The sequence below is a fragment of the Neophocaena asiaeorientalis genome, unplaced genomic scaffold, assembly GCF_003031525.2.
Source record: "Neophocaena asiaeorientalis asiaeorientalis breed wild unplaced genomic scaffold, Neophocaena_asiaeorientalis_V1.1 scaffold388, whole genome shotgun sequence".
Taxonomy (NCBI): Eukaryota; Metazoa; Chordata; class Mammalia; order Artiodactyla; family Phocoenidae; genus Neophocaena; species Neophocaena asiaeorientalis.
This window is the reverse complement of record NW_020172738.1, coordinates 4913111-4921298: the sequence shown is the minus strand read 5'-3', so window position 1 is coordinate 4921298 and position 8188 is coordinate 4913111. Positions and strand designations below refer to the sequence as shown.

General features: G+C 39.2%; 1 protein-coding gene across 4 annotated transcripts in view; it reads left to right on the top strand.

The window, feature by feature from the left end:
* Positions 1 to 8188, top strand: part of RHBDD1 (rhomboid domain containing 1) — a 115126-nt gene that overhangs the window by 323 nt on the left and 106615 nt on the right. For 2 of the 4 annotated variants that reach the window (XM_024740617.1, XM_024740616.1), the window contains exon 2: positions 4150 to 4236. The exons of the other annotated variants lie outside the window; for them this stretch is intronic. The gene's annotated coding sequence lies outside the window, so the exon portion shown is untranslated. The remainder of the gene's footprint in view (positions 1 to 4149; positions 4237 to 8188) is intronic. 4 annotated transcript variants of the gene reach the window in all.

The following is an 8188-nucleotide window of genomic DNA, read 5'->3' as shown; positions in this document are numbered from 1 at the left end:
GGCTCTGGGGGGCGCGGGGCGGGGGTGGGGTGGGGTGTGGGGGGTGTGGTTTAAAGGCACGTTGCATCAGCGACAGTTTGTAGTTTCAGTTTCTCTTGGAAGAGTAACTCTGTTTCTCAGAACAAGTGTGTGGCAAACAATCCTAATCCTAATCTAAGTAGTGGTATTTCTCCTCATACGGGACAGGAAATACACTAAAAGTATTTAATCCTTTTCTGTCCAGGCCTTAAAAACTTTTACAAAAACGGATCACATGCTTATATGATTTTCCAAACCGAGCATAAACTCAGTGTTACTGTCAAAATAAATTATTGCATAGTCATGATTGAGTCATCGAGATGGGTTAGTCTCTTTGCAGTGACAGCTGGACTTTGCTCTTTTTTTTTTCCCCCTTTGGAATTGCTCCTTAAAAATCTGTCTTATGTCTCACATTTATATGCCACTTTTTGCTGTCCTAATAACCTTTAAATCTAAAAACTTCTAATTTGCTGCTGGTGTGGCAGGGCTTAGGAAAGCAAATAATCTTAGAAGAAGGCAGTGCATTGGGTTCCCAAATTGTTCCAGGGCTACCAGCATCAACGTCAGCGGGGAACTTGTTGGAAATGCAAATTTAGGAGTCTTACCCCAGATTTAGTGAATCAGAAATCTATTTTAACAAGACTTGGAATTGATCCCAAGGCACCTGTGTGCTAAAGTTTGAGAATTACTGGCCATAGTGATAAAGAACAGCCATTGTGAAGTCACAGAATGGAATTTGAATCCAGGTGAAACCTTTCTTAGGTGTAGGACCTGGGACAAATTAGTTAAAGGTTACTTCATAGGACTGAAAGTATTCAGTGTAAAAATGCCGGAAAAGAGTTTAACACACGTGGAAAACAAAGATGAGATGTTATTAAGGAACTTGTTGGAACTGTCTAAAGTAAGTACATAGATTGTGCTGAAAGGATTCTTCCTTGATTTAGATGTGAGTTGTAGCGCACAGATACTGTGCCTCTTTTGCTGCTTAGAGGGCAGTTTATTTTTATGGATTCTCATTATATTGTATACGATTGAGGCTGTCGAATGTAGGATATTCAGTTAATACCAATGCTGTAGTATTTTTAAGAACTGCATTAGTAATTGTGTTAAAGAGCAGTTTTTAATTCTTTGGCCTTTTGGTTTTTTCAGCTTCATTGTACCTTCTTTTGACCCAGAATTTGGTAAAGAAAGTAGAGTGGATAACTGATGGGAGATCAGCCTTAGCCTTAGAGTTGAGAAGTATTATAGAGCAGTGACTTGGAAACGAGAGACAAAACTGAAGATGTTTCTGTCCTTTTTTCCCCATGTGTCGTACAGCTCCACAATAGCAAAGAAGTTCTCATCATATCTACTTACCTGTGTTTTCTGGAAGCATCACAGGAATTAAGTTAGATGTGCCCTCCATCTGCTGTTTTTACAGAATGTCAGCTGCAGTGTTACAGCTTTTTCCTTCCCCTTTTCAGGGGGTTGGTGTTGGGGGGATAAAGAGAAATATTCGGGATTTGAAGCAGCTGACCTAAAGCCTAGACTCATTGTGATGTTGAGAAGAGTCTGTAGCCCCATGGCCGAAACGGCAGGTCACTTTGATTAGAGTCCACTGCTCCCGAGGCCACACCGTGGCTCCTGGGTATTGTGGGTGAGTTTTCAGATAACTGTGAGTCAGTTTGGATATTTATACCCTATAAATAATTTTGTTAATGCTAGATTAACACTGTCCCATCATGAAGTATTCACTTTTCAAAGACCCCATTTTTCTTGTTCACTGTGTCAGAGAGGCTGATCTTTAGCGGTGGTTTTGGGTCAGGCACACACCCTGCTTTGAACCCCACCTCTACTACATACTGATTGTGTCCAGTAGACAAGTTACATCCTCCCAGCCTGAATCTCCTTTCCTATAGAGTAGGAGTCGTGGTGTGTGACCACCTCAGGACAGTGAATAAAATGAAATCAAGTGCAAAGCATGTCTGTTAACGCCGAGAGGCTCAGTAACTGGTGCATGTTGGACAGGGGAGAAAAGGTAGTTATTACCTCAAACCTAGCTTGATCTCATTCATTTCCTCGTAATATTTTTATAAATGTAATTTTATTAATTACTTGACTGTGCTGCTTTTCTTTTTAAGCAAAATGCTGAAGAGCTTTCACAGTATTGTGAATGAGAGAAAGCAAGCACTTTGGAGAAAGTTAAAACTCTAAACCTGGTAGAAAGGCACCATTTTCAGTTCTATCAGCATAACAGAGCAACTTTCATAAATTGTTTTGAGTGTTTACTGGAAGGTCAAGGTCAGCGGGTGATTACTGTTTAAGTATCTACAGTTAGTTAATGGGGACAGTCAGCCACAGAAGGGGGCACTTTGTTACAGGAGATGAGACTTCACTGAAGACATGCACCAAAGAATAAGAAAATGCTGTTATAGCTCTGAAATCATTATTTTTCAATATGGATGCTTAATGATTGGAAAGTGAAGAGTTTTATGTTCCATTTTAAAAAATGATCAAAAAATCTCATATTTCTGTATATAGTGCATATGAATATGTGAGCATGGAAACGACTTGAAAGGTGTCATACTAGGTCATAATTTCGTTTACTTGGCAATGTATTATAATATGGAGGTAGGGACAAATAATCTATACATTTAAGTAAAATTAGGTAAATGCATGTGTATGTAAAAATTCTTTTTAAAAACCATTACAAAGATAGAAATGCCTTAGAACGATAGATGGCCTTTTATGCTGTAGCTCTAGTCATCTAAGCAGGGGGCCTCAGATTTTTTAGCAGGGGACTCTCTTTAGCAGCATCTTACCTGTAAAGCTCAGGAGCTGAGAGGTTTTAAGAGAAGAGGGGTTGAAGGGCATAGGACCTGCCTGCTGGGAGCCTCCTGCAGTGACACTTCAAGGAGTCCATGTGACAGGGTGTGAAACCATCTGTGGGGTAGAAATCCTCAGGAGATGAGCTGTACCTAAAAAGTCAGGTGTTGAGAATTCCTGAGTGGGATCCACAAACTTGTTCTGAAGACAACTCCCAGGGTTATCAGCAATGTCAGACATATGTATAGTTTCTCATGTAGAGAAGTGAGAGATTATATTATTTAGAAAAAAAAATCCAGCCTTCAATCCGACCCATATTATATAAAAATAGGGAGGAATCTATGCACATTTTTTGAGAAATCATCTAAGTTTTTACAGTACGCGGGCCTCTCACTGTTGTGGCCTCTCCTGTTGCGGAGCACAGGCTCTGGACGCGCAGGCTCAGCAGCCATGGCTCACAGGCCCAGCTGCTCCACAACATGTGGGATCTTCCTGGACCGGGGCACGAACCCATGTCCCCTGCACTGGCAGGCAGATTCTCAACCACTGCACCACCAGGGAAGCCCACTTTTGTTTGTTTTTAAACCCCTCTAAGCTGTGACAGCTGTTACCACGGTTAAAACTTTAATATTTTAACTGGCTGTTGTTTAGCATTACAAATGACTCAAGGAAAAAGAAACAAGGAGTCAATGGAAATAATATTACTTGTGTTTACTCTCCTTTAGTATTTTGTTGTATGAAAGCAGCTGGTTTGCATTTATATGGTAAAGGGTTTTTCTTAAAGAGTTAATTTTTAGTTAATAGTGAGCTTTCATAAGAAAAACAATTTCAAATGCTAAGTATTAGCTAGATTGTTTTTAATAGCGATAGTAGTAATATCACATTGTCCTTTTTCACACATTGAGGAGGGTTTCCTGGTGACAGCTGGAGCATGGGGGAGGGGGAGTCACTTTCAATCAACCAGCTGCTCTCTGCAATATCATGATGGTGATATTTCAAAGCCTGTGGATAATTCTGGCTGTATTCAGAAGAGATAATGTATCAAATTTCTGGGAAGCAATAGATAGCGTGCAAGAGCCCTTTGGAATCTAGCTGGTAGCCAACTAACAATGTGTACATTCAGGTTTGCATGTTGGTATTATTTACCATCTCGTTTCTTGGACATTGTTACATGAGCATCATAATTATAAAGAATAAAGTCTAGTTCCATGGGGACAAAAGGCTCATTAGTTTATGGAGAGGAAGGGAGAATGGAAAACAAACTTTGGGGATTGCTGTGTGCTTTTACATAATATGCTATTTCATTTCTTCTTCTGATGACTCCAGGAAGTAAGTGGAGTTTTCATCATCCATGGATAAGGAAACTGAAGCTCAGCAGGACTGATTATGTGATTTGCCCAAGGCCACGTGCTAGTAAGTGATGGCATCCAGACTTGACCCCATATCTAGCTTCAGATCCAGGAATGTTGTCATTACACCAACAGCTGTTTCTCCACAGTGTTCACTTGCTTATGCATTTTTAATCCAAAGTCACAATATCAGGATAGTATGAATGAAAGTTAGATACATATTACAATGACTTCAGTTTTATATAAATAATATATAAGGGTGTGTGTGTGTGTGTGTGTGTGTTGGCAGCCACTTCTAATTTTGGAATTTTTTCTCTTGAAAGTCCCTTGGGCAACACTGTTAAAGAAATTTTGCTGTGTTTTTTATATTACAGATACCAGAAATTTTCAAGGATGTGTATTTTAATGAGTCAGTTGTGATGCTGAGCTTGAACAGATGTAGGAATAAATAGTGTGTGCTGCTCATGTAGTAGAAGTTCCTTCACATGGAAGTATTCAGGGCTTCCTCTTTCTCTTTCCAAGGAATGTTAATTTTGTATTAATAAGGGACCTTTTTGCTTTCTAGATGTTCAGCCTGTGGCAGACCTTTGAGATGCTGTTTGTATACCCTCCATGTTTTGGTTCTCCTGTTAGCTAGAGTGTTGTATGTACTCTGAAAAATGAGAGTTGGTGATGCTTGAAATAAACTAGGATCTGCTGCCAGCCCTTGGCAAATTCCCTAGTATCTGTGTAGGATTATTTGACTACAAACAACAGAAATTAAGTTAACTAAGTTATCCAGATAACTTATTCAAGAACAAGAGGTTTATTGGAAGTATATGGATGAGCTCGGAAAATCTACAGAAAAACCAAACCACAGGACTGCAGCCAGATGAGCTCTTGAGGCTTGGGTAGACTTTGATAGATCTGGAAAATTCTTTAAGTTAATGTTCTGAGTATCAGATGCAGAATTTGTTGGTCTTAGTGTCTCTGCAAAAGTGTTAGATTCCAGGAAAAGAGTTATTATTCCAGTCTCGGTCACTGTTACCCTTGAATCAGTGTAGGAAAGGCATCCTGGATTTCTGGTCCCCCCCCCACCCCGCCCCGGACCACATCCAATGGGGGTGAGAGGCGTCTCTTACCTGTTACTGAAAGAATGAGGTGTTAATGCTGGGCAGAGAAAAAGAAAGGAAACAAAGCCCAAGCCGTCCCCACCACCTGGTAATTAGTGGACATCCTGTGTGCTTGTGGAACGTGCACAGCTCTGACGCCTAGCATGCTTCTCCCCTCTTGGCCAGTTCTTGTGTTGGGAGGATTTCAGTTACGTAAATAGTTCACTAACGTTTCTTACATGAGTTAGTTTAAATGGGGTTATGGCTATCACTTTTTCATTGACTTTAGGTAGACAAACAAAGAAATCTGGTGTGGAGCGAACCTCAGAATAGAATTACTTAAATCTTCTTGAAGGGAGTGATGGTGGGATGCTGGCATTGCTGCTCCCTGTACGTCTCCTAGTTTAAGGACCTACGTCTGCAGGGCTGTCAGTTGGAGAACTTTAATGAGCCCTCGTTAAACTAAAACTTGTAGCCCGTGAGAGAAGGAACCAGCTTATGACTGATATTGGAAATCATAAGCGGTGATGGATCAGAATTGGAGTTGGCACTAATTCACCTCACTGTGGAGCAAAAGTCAAGATTATATACAAAATCCAGTATTCCATTTTTCACGTATAAAGATAATCTAATCATTTCTGTTAAGACTATAACCCTTTAAAAAGGAGGGAAAAATAAAAAATTTTGCCATCTGACATATAGAGTTTTTTTAATCCTAGAATGGAGGCTCATTAAATTCTCAAATGTAATGGTCATTTAAAGATAATGTTGACAAAAACTCTGATTTGAGATTTTATTACAAAATTTATCTTAGTTAAAAAAAATCGTTTCTATTTTCATGTGCCTTCCACACACCCCATCATACTGTTTTTTTAAAATGTATGTGTAATTGAATCACATGATGCAGTTTAAAAATGTAGGATCAGAGCCCAGAAAAATGCTAATTGGTTACTAAGTTATAAAGACACTTTAAAGCTATTTAAAATTTTTAATCTTAAGCCTTATTTTATGTGTTGATATGCATTAAAAACAGTATCATTTCCCAATTTATGATTTTATATATATAATCTCATTTAATCCTCACAACACCGAATATTGCTGCATTACCTCCTTGTACAGGTGAGGAACCAGTAGTTAAATAACTTTCCTAAGGTCCCATGGCTGGCGTATTGTGGAGCTCTTACCAAAGTCCATGACCTTAATTACTGACCTCTACTGCAAACGTTAATATTGCTAGCCCTGTGTATCATTTTGACAAAAAGCACTGTGACGTTTCTTTTTCCAGAATCTGTCTGTTTACCCCAAGTTCCCTGACAACTTCTTTATGTTTGGAAACTGTTCAAATGTGTTGTGTTATCCATCATCTCGTGCTTCTGTTTGCTGTGAGTATGGCAATAGCTCCTGTATTGCAGTGTGCCCTGTGAAGCCTTTTGTCATTTATGTCTTAAAGCAGTCTGACAGCCTCTCATGTTGAATTCAGCCAGGTTGCTTTTCATTTAACAAAGCTAAGTGTTGCTTTCTAGGTGAAAAATAATTAAATGCTTTTAAAGATGTATTTGATTAACAGGAGGCTGATCTGTGTAAATTAATTATAACTGTAATGATGTCATAGCCTTGTCTTTTGTTATTAACCCGGTAATTGACCAGAAGCTTGGAAGCTTATTGTAACTGACAGCTGTTTGACCTTGTATGCTGTCTAGAAGTGAAACATGCACAATGCATGTAAATGCAGTTGGTTTTTTGAGCTTCATGTGTTGTCAGAGCATCTGATCTTGGGTTCTTACTTCACTCTTCCCTTACTTCTTTGCTGAAATTGTTACACTCGAACTGAATATTGTACTGATATCTCTTACTAAAAGCATCTGACCAAACACAGATGTTGTCTGTGTCCTTGAATAACTGTAATCAGACACGAAACCTTGGCACATTTAGGACATAAAGTCAAGTAAACAAATGCCAAAATTAAATGAACCTTGGTTTTAAATTCCATGTGAAGGAAGGTAAAACAACTTTTGGTAGAGAAGACATAAAGGGAAAAATAGTGGGCATATTTGCTAGGTTGAAAGAGAATTTTTCCCTTTTATTCTAATTTACCCAAGAAAGTTCAGAGAATGTGGTGTTTAAATATTTGAGTGATGAGAGCTTCTAACTTGGGTGATTTTGGTTAAAGAATGGGATGGTAGGAATAAAGCACAAAGTGGATGTGGGATAACAATGGCTAATGAGCAGCAGTCCCTGGGTGCAGGCTGTCCTCCCTCCCACATGCTTTAGACTAGAGGAAGAGTCAGCTCTGCCAGAAGTGACATAGGCATTCCTAAAACCACCATACTATGTGAAATCACGCAATAAAAACCATAGAGCTATGGTGCAAAGGGTGTTAGGAGCAAAACACTCAAAAAGGTTGTCAGTGGCACATTACAAAAGAAAAAGATAGGAACCTAATAAAATGACAGCACGGTTTTACACCTGTTAAATGCTTAAGAAATGCAGAAGTACATAAGAAATATGGCACTTTACCTTCAAAAAGTCCTGAACTTTGCTTTCAGAAGCGATTGTCAGAAGGACTGCAGCTTGTGAATTATTGTCAAGTGGTGGAAGAAGGGTTATCTGGATTGGATGTCAAGTCATAATTGCAGATGTGGATGGGTGGAACTCATAAAATACTCAGCGAACTGAGGTAGCTGGTAGGTGTTTGAGGTGTGCAAATGTGTACATTTGGTGAATTTCTATGCAGCTTACTTTAGCTGGGTGCAGTTTGCTGCCTTCACCTGGTGCTTGTTGCTGATGAAATTGTGCAAAATCAGATGCAAAATTTGCATCGTGCTCCAATTGTTCCTTGATATATATTGATTGCATTTGAACAAATTTGCTTGTTTCAAAACAAGCACTATAGCAGAACTGACCGGCCTAATAACTTAAACTTCC